General features: G+C 42.9%; 1 long non-coding RNA gene across 1 annotated transcript; it reads right to left on the bottom strand.

Moving 5' to 3' along the window:
- Positions 1-2,623: 2,623 nt before the first annotated feature.
- LOC114596214 (uncharacterized) lies at positions 2,624-5,087 on the bottom strand. The gene is made up of 2 exons (XR_013392953.1): positions 4,208-5,087; positions 2,624-2,849 (listed from the first exon to the last, which is right to left on the bottom strand). It is a non-coding gene; the product is annotated as an uncharacterized LOC114596214 (long non-coding RNA).
- Between the last annotated feature and the right edge of the window lie 10,729 nt (positions 5,088-15,816).

The raw sequence follows: 15,816 nt of genomic DNA, 5'->3' as shown, positions 1-15,816 counted from the left end.
TTGTTCAGCAACACTGAGCTAAGTTCCTATCACTGCCGCTGGCTCCATCAACAGCTTTCACATTCCTGCTGTCAGAAATTGTGCAGCTTTCCAGTGATGAGTCATCAATTAACCTACTCCAGCCTTTCCTTGCTGCATTTGCCTAGAGTTTAACCTCCCTTGCCTAATACAAACTTATCTACAGGCACAATCTTTCAAGCACAAGGCATACAAACATTGCATATTAAACTCATATCCTTAACACATGCTTCACCACCTATTAGCCAGGATGACAAGGGTGGGAAGAACCCCTTCCCCATTTTCCTTTCCTGTTGTGGCCTCTACTGTCAAATGAGAAAAGGTGTGTGTTTTGGGTGGTGGTGGCAGCAGCAGTAAAGGCAGCTTTGGAAGATGAAGCAGGATGATGGAAGAAAGGTAGCGGGGGAGGGGGGCGTGATCAGAATTCTCCCACCTCTTGTATTTTGAGCAAGCAGAGCAAGAATTCCAAAGCTTGTAAACCTTCTCATTCAGCGATGTGAGGGTGAGTAGTTTATGTGCTCCTAGAGTTTGCCTTCAGGTCCCTGCTGGGTGAACCTCACTGACATCTTTAATCCTTTCCCAAAGCATTGAGACAAGTAAGTGGCAAGGGCTACCTAGTGTGATGGTTAATAAACTCAAACCAATGGGTTTTCAATGAATAAATAATTAAACGGAGAGAGAGAGAAAACACCTATGAAGTTTAGTTACCATTAATGAATGGGAATATATTCTTCTTTTCTATCTGGGGAGTGGGGGGAGGGGTGGAAATCCTTAACATAATCAGTCAGGAGAATAAGAAGATCAGACGCTAATGAGATTGCTTTTTTAACCTGTTATCAGAATTGCAAATTCATGATGAGTGTTATATTATTCATTTATTTGGCTGGTTTCTCTTGCACTTTCTATTTTGGGAGAGGAGGAGAATCTCTAAGTGGTTTACAGCATAACTTAAAATATTAAATACAGTATCACAGACTGTCTGAATAGGACATTACATATGAACAAAATGAAATGCAACAATAGAATAAAGAGCCACATTTACAGCAGGATCTTTAACAAAAAAACCAAAATATCCCCCTAAATGTCAAAAATTTAGAGGTAAAAATCAACTGTGAAAATGCAAAAAAAATTCCACATATGAAAGCATTGTTACTGGCTAAACACAACAACAATAACAACAAATTTTATTTATATCCCGCACTCCCTGGCCAGAACCGGGCTCAGGGCAGCTAACATCAAAATATATGATACATTAAAACATTACACTTACAGTTTTGGCAACTCGGTCCACTCCAATTAAATAAAACCAAACAAATATGAGGCAGAAACTGCACCCCCCTTCCCTTCATAAAGTACGGTAACATCTCACCAGCACCTCCTTAGCACTTTCATACACACAAACCCTCACTCTCAGCCATTCCCAGCTGCCATACTCATAAAACAGTTAGTCACTAGCCAGCCATTTGTCAAGAAGCAAACATCTGGTCTACAAACAATCCACAGCAACATTAAGTTCAATATACAACCAGCTCATTCACCCACCTCCATCTGGGGCAATACAGTTTGACACGCAAATATCAACATAGCCACTCCCTCCCTATCTCCCACCCAGGTAGCATCTTACTCTGTACTGGTTCATACTGAGTGGTATTGAGCCACTTTATAACACAAAAAACCTTATAATACAGACTCTCATCCTTGGCAGCAAAAAACAAACAAATAAAAAACATGATTCCAGTTACTATCCAAAAATGCACCACTCACTTTCTCCTCCTGGATACTAAAGTCAACAATGCAAACTTCAATAAGCCCTTATGATGGCATCATATGTTGCCTTATAAGAAGTTTGCAACCCTGTTTATAAATGCCGACGAGTGAGTGCACACACAGGTATTCAACAAGAAAGGCAACCATTTTCTGGTATTTTGTTACATAGAGGCAAAGCTTTACAAGAAAGTTGTTAGCTTATAGTCAGATTTTCATGGTGACATGCTTTGAACAACTGTCAATGATTAAACCCCCAGATGGGATTAATAAAACTATGCCAACCACACAGGAATGCTTATGCAATAAAATGTGGAGCTGATTGACATATGCATGCCCATCAGTTGTTGCTTCATCATCACTAGATGACTGGCAGCTGAATGTGTAATGTACCAACCATTGAAAATGGGAAATGATCTGATAGCTCTCTGGTGGATATTTCATAATGCCAGGATTCACTTGATGTTGCTGTCACTGAGTGATAAGCATGTAGTCTGTGTGAATTCACTCTCCACAGGAGAATGACGATAGTCAGAGTCAGCGCATGGTAACCTTTTCTTGTCAACAAAAAGAGAGAGACTGAAAGAGAAAGAGAGTATTCTCTGTTTTCAGTGGAACGCAAGGTTAACTATTCAGGATTGCAATCTAGATATTTATGGTATATCATCATCAATCAAAGGTTTAAACTTTAAGCAATTGTAACTAGGGATGCCAGAGAATTCCACCAGAGGCAGAATAGGGAATGGAAATTCCCACAATTCATCGGTTCATTCGAAGTCAGGAACAGAAACCACACAAGCAAAATACATGCAGTATTTTCTATTATATATATATATATATATTTATTACTTCCCATATGCTGTGTAAATAATTACACTATTTTCTACAGCATTTTTTCGTCTCTTCCACTGAAATTGATGCCTTCTCTGATGGAAAAAATCTGGGCTGGATCTCAGTGTCCGGGCTGAACGATGGGGGTTGAGATGCTCCTTTAGGTATTCTTCTTCAGCTGCTGGCAAAAAGCCATGGCATGTTCCCAGATACCAGTATTTTGATTTCAGAGAACTCTGTTTTTGGAGAAAGGAACATAACAATGACTTCTCCTGAGACCATCAGCCTAAAAATGTCTTGCTAGTCAGCTTCCAAGTCCCTAAAAAGACTGGAAGTCAAACACTCATCTCCTTTGTGACTCCTGCCTGCTAAAAGAATACACTGAATCATCCAATATATTTCTTTTTTCTCCCCTTTTGTTTAAAAATTTCACTGCTTCTTTTTGTTGTTGCCCCCGTCAAAATAGAGGCCACCCCAAAGCAACGTCTTGGAAGCTTTAATTTTTTCTCTCTGTTCTTGTTCCCATGGATACACTCAATTCAATTTACAAGAGCATTGGAATATTATCTGAGGATTACTGGGGCATGATACCATTTCAAAAAGAAAACACATGCCTGCCTGCTCTTGCTCCCTCACCTTCCCCATCCCAAACCCAGTAGATTTAGATGCACAGGCCGCATTGCACCCAGGTGATCTTCTCTCACACCATATTTGTAGGACACTGCTCTCACTGTTTACACTGAAGGTCTTTCCACCCATGATTCTCTCTCATTGTCGTTCCAAACAGTTGCTAGCATGATGTGTTTAATTGCATAAGCCTAATCATTGCAAGGTGGCTTTAGCAGGCTATTTATAACATCAGTGGATGTACTTCCCATGTAATATATGAAAATGTAAGGAAAACCTGGTGGATCAGCCAATGAACCATCTATTCCTGCTTCCTGTTCTCCCAGAGGCCAACCAGATCCCTTCCTGTGGTTGATGGAAACCACAGGAGGGAAGATTGCTGTTGTGCACACACACAGGCAGGAGCTGTGCACAACAGCAATCTTCCCTCCTGTAGTTTCCATTAACTAATACTATGTGATTAAAAACAACTGGCAAATAGCCCTTCCATATAAGAATTAGTTGTATGTGTTATGTATTCAGTGGTCTGTGTTTGCCTGAGCTTGTGTCTAGACTAAGGATTCTGAGCCCCTGTGTTCTGATTCGATACATGATATCCAATCACAGAACATTTCAGGATTTGGGCCTCCGCCATTGGCCCTTAAAATCTGTCTTATGATTCGCAGCTTGGAAGTTTAGAAAGCCAATCAATTTGGGAGTGGGAGTGGCCCAGGCCTCCAGGAATGTATATAAGCAGTTGCTTTGCCCCTGTTGTCCAGTTATGTAGTTCAATAAAGGTTCTTTCTGTTATCACTGTGTCTTGCCTCGTGGGAACCCACCTACACTTCAGTAAGATGGCCCTGAAAAGAACAAGTGTTCAACCTAGAATATATTTGTGGTGTTTGCCTGTTTGTTTGAAAAATGTCTGTACATGGGGAGAGAAAGGGTTACTATGTAAACCAATAGGAAAGCCAGAGGCAGAGCCTACCTGTATATAAAAGGGCTTAGCCCAAGGTTTGAGTTGGTTGTTGGTGGGTAATTGGTTGGTTTTAGTGGGTTGTTTGGTTGGGAAAGGCAGTTGGAAAAGCAGGTGGCAGGCAGTTGGAAATAGAGAGACAGTGCAGTGGGTTTTTGTGTGAGGGGAGGTAGAAGAGATAGAGACAGGATAAAATAAGACTAAGAAGGTAAAGAGTAACAACGTTTGGAATGCATTTAAAGTTTGTTTGTGTCTGAAATAAACTACACTCTTTGTTAACTTGAGAACCTGACTGAGACTAAGTGATTTACTGGGGAGGACCTGGTTGGTGGCAGCGGATTAGTGGTGTACGGGTCAATAGTCCGTCACGGGTCAATAATACTGCTCAGTCAACCACTGAACCATCAGTAAAAACTTAGAGATCTTGCTGGATCTGACCAAAGGCCCAGCTAATTCAGCCTCTTGTTCCCTACAAAATAGTCCTCTCTTGCTGTTTTCTAGTAGCTGGTATGTAATGCCTATCAACCATATCAACTCCATATTGCTATCATGACTAGGAAGCCATAGACACACCATCCATGAATTTGTGTAACCCCCCCTTCCCTCACTGCCCATGATAATGACCAACTGCAAATCTTGTGGTGATGGGCAAAATAGGGTGGGCAAAGAAAGAGTGAAGTAAATCCTATGATAGACTGAGTGTCAAAACTACATGCTATTAAACTGAGAGGCCTCCCACAAGAGGCCTCCCTCATCATGACTAGCATTTTGCTAGTACATGTGCTCTGTACTGAGCAGAGAGATCATCACAGCACCTCTTTCCATGGCACACATGCAGCATGATCTGCAGCCCAGCATTATCTAGATCTGTTTTTAAGCCTTCATTTAGCATCATCGAAGCAGGCACCTGTATTTTCCTGGGCAAATCACGGAACTATGTCAGCTCATTTCAATCTCAAAAGATTTGCTGTGTTTTCCTCCCAATTGGAAGCTGCATCTGGTACAGGCTGTGAAGGAAACATAAATAATAGAATATTTTTAAAGCTGTAGGATTTGGTGGTGGAGGAGGAATCTGTGTGGCAGGGGAGGCATCCAAGTTTAGAGGAGGAGAATGGTGCTCTTGGGAGGAACACCTTGGCCCAGATCCATAACTTAGGATGTAGCAACACCACTTCAGCTTCCTTGTTTCAATAGGTTTGTGGGGGTGGGGATAATATATAGGTCACCCTTGTGGGGTAATTAGTAAAAGAATTGGCTGGATCCCTAGATCCAAAGCACAGGGTTAAACACACACTCCAGCAACAGAGAGCCCCCAGTAGAGTTTAGAAGTCACCATTTTTTTTGTAGAAGAAAAGCACTGCTCAGTTTCTCATATTCAGCCATAAATTCAGTTCACCTCATTTCTTCAGCTACCTGCATTTTTTAAATAAAAAAACTCCTCAAAATACAACAGCATTTGAGCGCAAATTTCTCATAATGAACACAATTTTGTAGGCAGCTTTGACTAATGCACACATTTTTGAAAGAAATTATCCTCACTATGCATCTTTTTGTGCTATTTTGTACACACTGCTTTGTTGGAGAACTGCACGGCAAGATTCAGAAAAGTGCCCGTTTTAAATGATAACTGTGTTTTGGTTTGCATATTGGTTCAAGAAGTGTAACTGGACAGCTTCTCATTAAAATGCAAATAAAACTGAATTTCTCCCCCAATCCCTTATTCTGAGCATTTATTTACATTAATATTCCTAGACCACTTTTCCTCTGATATGTCTTCAAAGTGGCTAGCAAAGTTTTATAAAATCCACAGTCAAACTATCAACAAATGAGGACACTACAGGGGGAAAACAGTTTGCACAACAAACCACAGAAACAAATCCACCAATACCAAAGACCCAGCTAAATAAAACTGTTTCTTCCAGGAGAACTGGCAATTGAGGCATGACTCAAGAGTGATGCCACTTCCGAAGCCACCATTTCTTTTCCTCCTCAGCATATACAATTGCTTAGACATCCTTGTCAAATACAGTATGCTTCATACTCCCTCACTCATTCTGAGGCTCTGTGGTGTACCACTTTCCAGGAATGAGAAAACTTGTGCTAGAATAAGGAGGACTTAACAACAGGAATACGGGGCGCGGGTGGCGCTGTGGGTAAAAGCCTCAGCGCCTAGGGCTTGCCGATCGAAAGGTCAGCGGTTCGAATCCCCGCGGCGGGGTGCGCTCCCGTTGCTCGGTCCCAGCGCCTGCCAACCTAGCAGTTCGAAAGCACCTCCGGGTGCAAGTAGATAAATAGGGACCGCTTACTGGCGGGAAGGTAAACGGCGTTTCCGTGTGCTGCGCTGGCTCGCCAGATGCAGCTTGTCACGCTGGCCACGTGACCCGGAAGTGTCTCCGGACAGCGCTGGCCCCCGGCCTCTTAAGTGAGATGGGCGCACAACCCTAGAGTCTGTCAAGATTGGCCCGTACGGGCAGGGGTACCTTTACCTTTAACAACAGGAATGATTTGTAGTGTGAGGACAAAACAAAAAGCGGTTCTGGCGAATGTTCTGACAGGAATAGAATTCGAAGTTATGACCTTGAGGAAGTAGAGTCCAGATGAAATACAACCGGTAGGACAGCACATTTCTTCAGCCAGTACTATAAGCCAGAATTCCTGAGATCCCTTGCCCCGTTGCTTTAGCAAGTCCCCCTCTGCACACGATAGACCCATGGTATGGATGAAACCTGTACTAGCCAGCCAGGCATTGCTCACCTGACTTCCCAATGCCAGACCCTGAGAGGAAGAGGGATGAGGCCACCCTGCTCTTGTCCAGCCTCCCACCCCATGGACTTCAACTTCTTCCAACTTTTCCGTCCCGAACATTCACTGCGTGTGTTGGAACTTTATTTTGTTGTCTTTCCAGACCAAGGCTGCATTGCATACATGTATCACAGAATCCTGGGAACCTCAGCTTGCCCCTCACAGATTTACAATTCCAAGCACCTTTATCTAACTACAGTTCCCAGGATTCTTTGAGCAAAGCCATGTGTTTCTAAAAAATTATTAATATTTTATTAATAAACTTTCAGTCATGGAAAATTAAGTGTTTTAAATGTATGGTGTATGTGCAGCCCACTATTTCATCTCTAGCTTGCCTGTCACAGTGGAGACCTGTCAGCTTTTCTTTGTTTATTTCTCCAAAGGACATCAGTGTTCAGATGAGGCTGATGCACATGATGAGTCAGTCTGTTTCTCCTGCCTTCCCAAAGCCAAGCTGGAAACTCAGTGGGAAAAGTTTGGCTCCAGTTTAACATAATCTAAACCCTCTGAGGAAGCTTTAATGTCACTATCTTCTCAGAATGGCAGTTAAGGGTCTTTCATCAGCTTCAAGTGTTTTAACACCATAAATGTTTACGCCAAGTTCTTATTCAGTCACTACATATTCTATCACTTACCAACGTGGATCATATCCACTGAAAGTGTTAGAAACATGCTATAAATACTTAAAAGTCACTTGGGGCTAGGATTGTACAGATGAATCTATTTCTGGTCCTCGACAATTTTGTTAGCAAGTCCATTTAACCATCTTTCTACAAATCCACATATTTTTTTAAAAATTGTATTTAAATACAGATTGAAATACATACTAAAATATTTGTTTCACCACACACACACATGCATACATTAGAAGACAGAATCGGGATTCAAGATGACCTTAACAGATTGGAGAACTGGGCCCAAGATAACAAAATGAATTTCAGTAGGGACAAATGTAAGATTCTACACTTAGGCAGGTAGAATCAGATGCCTAAATATAAGATGGGGGACACCTGGCTTACTAGCAGTACATGTGAAAAGGATCTAGGGGACATGGTGGACAACAAGCTTAGCAAGAGTCAACAGTGTGATGCAGCAGCAAAAAAAAAAGCTAATGTTATTCTAGGCTGCATCAACAGAAGTCTAGCATCCAAGAGCAGTAATAAAGGTAAAGGTAAAGGGACCCCTGACCATTAAGTCCAGTCGTGACCGACTCTGGGGTTGCGGCGCTCATCTCGCTCTATAGGCCGAGGGAGCCGGTGTTTGTCTGCAGACAGCTTCCGGGTCATGTGGCCAGCATGACTAAGCCACTTCTGGCTAACCAGAGCAGCGCATGGAAACACCGTTTACCTTCCCGCTGGAGCGGTACCTATTTATCTACTTGCACTTTGATGTGCTTTCGAACGGCTAGGTTGGCAGGAGCTGGGACCAAGGAACGGGAGCTCACCCCGTCGCGGGGATTCAAACCGCCGACCTTCTGATCAGCAAGTCCTAGGCTCTGTGGTTTAACCCACAGCGCCACCCGCGTCCCACTTTATTCTGCCTTGGTCAGACCACACCTGTGTCCAGTTCTGGGTGCCAAAATTTAAGTAGGATGTTGACAAGATGGAATGTGTGCAGAGGAGGGCAACCAAGATGATCAAGGGTCTGGAAACCAAGCCTTATGAGGAACATTTGAAGGAGCTGGGTATGTTTGATCTACAAAAGAGGAGTCAGAGGAGATGTGATAGACATCTTCAAATATCTCAAGGGAAAATATTCCCTCAAGGGAAGAGAGAACAAGCTTGTTTTCTCCTGCTCTTGAGGGTAGGACTCAAATCAAACCAATGGCTTCAAGCTAGAAGAAAGGAGATTCTGACTAAACATCAGGAAAAACATTCTGACAGAGCTGTTTGACAGTGGAACAGACTTCCTTGGAAAGTGGTCAACTCTCCTTTTTTGGAGGTTTTCAAGCAGAGGTTGGATGGTCATCTGTCATGGATGCTTTAGTTGAGATTCCCGCATTCCAGGGGGTTGAACTGAGGGACCCAAGAGAGTGCAAAGTTTGTCAGTTTGCTTTAAAACATGGGGCAGATTCATTGGGTCTATGTTAGCTACCCCTGAATGCTCTGGGATGAGTTAAATGTGCAGTCCTGTGGCACGGGAGTCTTTTCCTGCTACAAATCTATTAGCATAGGCACTTTGGAATGCTTTCTAAGGGCGCAGTCTAATGTTTTATTTAAACCCCCGCCTTTCCTTATAAAGAAGGGCTTAGAAATAAGGGCCATAACATACAAAAAGATTAAAAATACACACAAGAATGAAACAGAGCAGCAGGCCAAGAGAGAAAAACAAGTTAAGATAGTGGGGAGGGGAATCATTAAAGCCCCATTATAAAGCTTCCCAAGAGAGCATCAAAGGCTGGGTGGTAAGTCAGGCATTAAAAGTCTTTTCAGAAAGAAAAGCTTTAAGCTCACTGCAGAAAGGCAAGAAGGAGGGGGCAAAGAGGCCTCCTCCGGAAGGGAGTTCCAGAATCTGGGTGCAGCAACGGGAAGGTGCCAATTCCTTCTTCCCATCAAATGTGAGCTTGTAACTGAGAGGAGGTGTTCTTTAACTATTTTATTATTTCCTGATGTGTGGGCAGATTCATTGGAGAAGAGGCGGTGCTTCAGATGCCCTAGCCCTGAGCTGCATAGTGCTTTAAATGTTGTTTTACCTCATACTGGGGTAATAAAGTATGTACAGTGGTACCTCGGGTTACATACACTTCAGGTTACATACGCTTCAGGTTACAGACTCCGCTAACCCAGAAATAGTGCTTCAGGTTAAGAACTTTGCTTCAGGATGAGAACAGAAATCGTGCTCCGGCGGTGCAGCGGCAGCAGGAGGCCCCATTAGCTAAAGTGGTGCTTCAGGTTAACAACAGTTTCAGGTTAAGAATGACCTCCGGAACGAATGAAGTACTTAACCCGAGGTACCACTGTACAGGGGGGAAATCACATGTGCTGCTGGGAGTTCTTTCACAATATGTATCAAAGTGCATCTGTTTAATTTCAATGAGACTAACATAGTTTGATTTTGTTATTGATATCTGCATTTTTCTTTCTCACCCTTTCTTTCTTTCTTTCTTTCTCTCTCTCATTCTATTTTGTGGTCATTTCAATGACGATGACTATATTAGACTGTAAGATCACTTTGCAGTGTTCAAAATTTCAAACATTTTTTTTTTATTGCTGGTGTGGAAAAAGTTCAAGAGCTAAAGAAATATATTCACCCACACCAAATCAAAAGCTGAACTTTGAATTGTGCCCAGAAAAAACAGGAACACTAACTAAGGCACACATGTGAAAACATACATACGAGTGCAAAATGTAAGCTAGCCAGGCAACCTTTTCATAGGCAAGATTCAAGATTCACAGGATAACCCAAAGCAGACATGGGGTTTTTCTCTCAGTTTCTCTTCCCTATACCATTTCTGGCTTTGATTCCTGCTGTGAACAGATTCTGAAGCCCTGAGTTAACTAAAACTGTCTGTCTTTCCTACATACATCTCTTTCTGGCACAGTGAATGACAGAGGCATTGTCTAAGAACCATCCACCAGTTTATATTTAGCAGGATTTTTTTCTGATTAAGTTTTGTCGCAAAGGAACAAATTGTGTTGCTCATCAGCATGTACTCTACCCCCCCTCCACAAAAAAAAACCATTTTAAACAAAGGAGGTATAAGTGCTGTAATTACATAACTTGCAAATAATCAAATCACATCAAACTATTAGCAAAAACAATTAGTGCTAAATTACAGAAGTTTGACAATTAGTGACAGGTGCAAACTCTTTGGCATCCACCCCCTTTCACTTATAATTGTCCTCCTCCATGTTACACTGTGTTCTCCTTTGTCTGCAGAGGGACTGAAATGTTGAAGTGCATCTCTAAGTAATGGGTATTGCTTATTCCTAGGGAATTGTGGGAATTGTAGTTTTGTAAGGAGCAGGGTAAGGAGCCAGGGTAAGGAGCCAGACTATAATTTGCAGCTTTGGGTGACGTGAAACTGAAATGGCATAAGACAAGTGTGTCTAGATGTTCTGTATCACAGAGGTGAGCAGAAGGCACATGACTCCCACCTGCCATGTTCCAAATTTTACTGGTGAAACAAAGAAAACTTGGTGTAGCTAGCATATCGCCCAACTGTCCTGATTTTCCAGCAACAGTCCAGGAACCCAAAGCAGACATGGGATTTTTCTCAGTTTCTCTTCCCTATACCATTTCTGGCTTTGATTCCTGCTGTGAACAGACTCTAAAGCTCTAAGTTGACTAAAAGTGTCTGTCTTTCATACATCGGGGAGACTGGGCAGGTGGGATGGGGGCGGGATCCCGCTTTGCCCTCCTGAAATGTTGGAGGGTGTGACACAGCAGGCTGCCTTCATATTATTTCTGCAGAGGGCTGCACCTTGTTCAGTCAATCCCATCCCATGGATAATGAATGGAAAGGGGCATAGCTCCACCCACTGCAAACCTCTGTGCAGGAGCCTGCTTTCTGGGCATAAACAGTGCAGAGAGAGCACTTTGGAACCTGTGCACAGAACCTAGTGCATGCAGTATGAGGGCGGAGCCAACAGGAATGAGCTCAGGCCACTGATCCAAACCCTTTGGTATGTTCATTGTCCAGGGAATTTGCTGGCTATTAAACTATGTTTCAGTTCATACAAAATAACATTTACTCCCTTGGTTTTTTCTATTGCTCCATCTGTTTGCCTGTTGTATATCTTGCCACATACGCAGAGCCTTCCATAAGTAAATCTGAAAAATCTGCCAAGGTAACCATGAGAGAGATATCGCCCATTGGAGATCGCAAATAATGTTCCTTGCAGTTCCTGTTACTATTCATATCAAGACTTGTCATGGGGAAAGCGAGAGCAGGGAATGAGAGAACAGACAGAAAGGCCAACACTGACTTACAAAACTAAGATCTGCTTGCCTGACAAAACTAACACATCATTTTAAACCCAATGTCATCTCTTAGCCCCAGATCAATAGCAACCAACATGGTAGAAGCATATTTGAGGACTAGAAAAGAACCCATGGTAGAAAGGCAGCCTGCAACCCCCTTTCCACAAAAGTGGATAGATTTGCTCATGCGCTAACCTAAAATGTAAAGTGTCTGCTGATTTGGGACACTGGTTTGTTGAGCTGGTTCTCTATATTTGATTAAAAGTTTATAATTACCTGAGTTTGTTATTAAGCAGTTGCCATGGAGTACAGCTTGCTTTTCCAGCTGTCCCAGTGTCTGATTTGGGTGCTGTTTTTATACAACTGTGTTCTACATTGCCCTGGTAAGACAACAGCCTCTGCTGGCATCTGTGCCCACACAGAAGCATCCGTCCGTAGCTGATGTCAAGTTGTACTACATCCACAATATAAGGCAGTAATGTTTGTTAAACAAAGCAAGTCACAGACTAAGAAGGAGTAAAAACATTCTTCCTCCAAGCCCTGAGAGGGCTGCAGCTAATGACATAGAAAGAGGAAATTAAGCAACAAAAATGTCCTTTCCGGCCTGACTCTCCAAAATAGAACTAGAAACCATGGAGCAGATTTGTAGAAAGGTTTGAAAGACAGTACGGTAACTTGCCTGAGGCTATTTAATTTGTAGTGCAGCTGGGATTTGAACTCACATCCAAATTAACAACATTTCCATCAAATCACAGTGAAAGGACTAAATAGGTGTATAAAAAGAAGATGAAAGATAAATTTAGCAGATGTCAGGAGAGTAATCTGCTCAGGCTAAGCTTGTTTACAGCTGTAATGAGGCAAAGTGAATATCCAAATGAGTCTGAGAAACACTGGCCTGTGAGCGCTCCAGTTGGAGAACAGCCTTTACCAAAGGTGTCATGGGCTTTGAAGACACTCGAACTCAGGACACAAGGGAGAAACGTGCTAGGAGGAAGGCACGCTTGGCAAATCCACACCGTGATCAGCTCCCGCCCAGAAACCAATGTCCCCACTGTGGAAGGACATGTGGATCCAGAATTGGCCTCCACAGTCACTTATGGACTCATTGTTAAAACCGTGTTTATGGAAGACAGTCTTACTCAGCTATGAGTGATCACCAAAGAAGAATCCAAATGAGTAAGATTGAATGCCCAAAGTTAATCATTTGCAGTTTCACACAAGCCCTGCTAAGGTTTTTTGTCTTCACACATTCTCCATTGTGCAAGGCTGGTCCTGAGAGCCCAGCCCTGCCACCCTCCTTGGCTTGGGGCTGACCTTCTGCAGTGGAGAGGCTCTCTCCCTGCATATTGAGGGTTCATGGTGAGCAGTCTCCACAGCTGTGAAAGTTCAGCTCCACCACATGGACCGGGGTGGGGCAATATTTCACTGCCACCTGGCTTGTGTGGTAGAGCCAAAACAGCAGCAGTTACCTACCAGCAGCAGCAAGTTACACAACAGAGACACAGAGTAAAATGGCACCATTTGATAGGTTGGTATTGAGCTGGAAGCTCCCTGGTGGCAGGTAAGACTATAGGTCTATCCAACCCCAAAGGGTGCAAAGGTTTATTTCATTGCATGGTCTAAATTCTTTTTTTCAGAATAGCCTGTCACTGAACAAATACCCTCTTATTCTTCTACAAAGGTGCTGCTTTGCTGCACTGAGCTGGCAACATATCTTGAATATTAGGATTTGAATGGATCTCTACACTTCAAACATCCCATGGATTATTTTTGCTGAAAAGGGATTCGGAGGAAAGCTTATTTTATGTTCTCTAAATGATACAAATTGCCTACAAATGGTGTTGAGTTTTTTTGGGGGGGGGGGGCACTATGTGAAAGGATTTCTACTAATCCTCAATAATTTTTCTGGCAAATTAGATCAAAGGCTTTTGTAAGTCCTTTAATGAAATGGCAACACTATGTAACTTTTCCATGGCTTGGGACTGCAATCTATTATAGCTGTGGAGAGCACCACATTGTCTATCTCTGGACTAACTACTCTATTCCGAACTTAAAAATGGAAAGCGTAATGTCAGGGGACTGCCATCAAGGGAGGGGGGAGAGGTAGGAATGTACAGACAGCCTCCCCCCTTGTTGAGCAGCTGCACCTCGTCAGAGTCTGGTGAAGGCGAGGGCTCAGGAGAAACAGATGAAGAGAGAGGGGGGGGGTGATGCAAAGGCTCACTCAGGCTGAGATGAGCCACAACACTGCTCCTAAGGAGTTTGAAGTGCCACTTCCATCGCATAGTTTTTGCTAGTGAATTAAGCATAAGGAAAAGAGGGGGAGAGGGGGTTGTCCTGGGCTTTTGTGCTGGAGGGCAAACCGGAAGAAACCACTTCCGGAATCTGCTAGTGATTGAGGCAGATATGGATTTTGGACTTCTGCACTGTACATAGTTTTTGCACTCAATAAAATCTGTAAAAGACAGGTTGGAGTCCTGGCTGTTATCTTCATGAGCAACCACACACATTCCTCACACGTAATGCTGGTGGTCAACAAAAGAGGTTTAAAGACTCTCTCAAGGCAAATCAACCTTGACCAAAGTTGTCATGGACTTTGAAGATGCTCAAACTCAGGACGTAAGGGAGAAATGAGCGAAGAAGAAGGCACATTTGGCAAACTCTCACCATGATCAACTCCCACCTGGAAACTTATGCCCCCACTGTGGAAGGATGTGTGGATCCAGAATTGGCCTCCGCAGTCACCTATGGACACACCATTAAGACCATGTTCATGGGAGACAATTTTGCTCAGCTATGAGTGATTGCCAAGGAAGAAGAATGCCACAATATATTTGTCAGTCTTTGTCAAGGCTCTTTGTTGTAACTGAGGAGGAGAAAGAAGACAAAAGGGTTAACAAATAATTGGGTGAAGGTTTTAAAGGATGGGATCTAAAATTATTACGCTGGGCAATCTACTGCCACAGTGGAGAGGTGAAGATGAAAGAAAAACATGAAACAATTATGCAGATATCCATAAACAGCATTTATTAATATCTGGAGAATGTGAAACTCCTTGAACCTGACAACGAGATAATAAAGATTGAATGCTCTGTGGATGCTATGATAATGATGAGTCACTGTCTGAATGTTGCTTCTGAAATATTGACAAGATGTGAACACTATTCCAGAAACTGCCCCTTTGTGTAGGAAAATTCACGCAGATTAAAATTCTGGTGTATCTGCCTTGAATTAATCTATTTCAGTTCTTGGGTGGCACACAAAGCTGTTTACTAAGAGCCATTGTGTCTGCAAAACTCCTGTGGTTCTCTCAGGCTCTAACAGGATTTGACTTGCAAGAAATCATAGCCAGAGTATATTTACTTCACTTGCGGGGGAGGGGGGAAGTGGCACAAGCTGCATAAAATACTTAGTAGGTCTCAGCATGGGACGGCAAAGGATTGTGTTGAATCTCTAACTGGACTCTGAAAATGATGATGAAGTGATGCTTCCCTTTAAAAGATCAGGCAGCTGAGATGAAAAAAAGCTTTTCCTCATCACACATCCAAAGAGCAAACAGGTGGCTCATTAAAAAAAAGAAGAAGCGCTTTCAGGATGATCACGGCTTGTTTGTTTAAATCTCTGCACTGGAGACAGGCCATCAGGAAGAAGCATGCATTCTATTCCCATTTTGAATGAGGCTCTTGGTAGCATTTCTTAGTGGGAGTTCTCCCTCTGGCTAACCACCTGCTTCATTGCTTGCAAGTTGCCTTTTATCCCCAGCCCTCCTGTGAGAAGGCCTCTTGTCCACTCTGGCCATGGCCAGCTCATGTAAGTCCCTTAGAGCTATATGCTCAGGTTACTCCACGTGTTTGTGTATGTAAATAACACACGTACACAGAGAGAGACCGCTGTGA

The sequence above is a fragment of the Podarcis muralis genome, chromosome 1 (assembly GCF_964188315.1).
Source record: "Podarcis muralis chromosome 1, rPodMur119.hap1.1, whole genome shotgun sequence".
Classification (NCBI taxonomy): domain Eukaryota; kingdom Metazoa; phylum Chordata; class Lepidosauria; order Squamata; family Lacertidae; genus Podarcis; species Podarcis muralis.
Note: the sequence above shows the minus strand (reverse complement) of the source record. Positions and strands in the feature narration are given on the sequence as shown.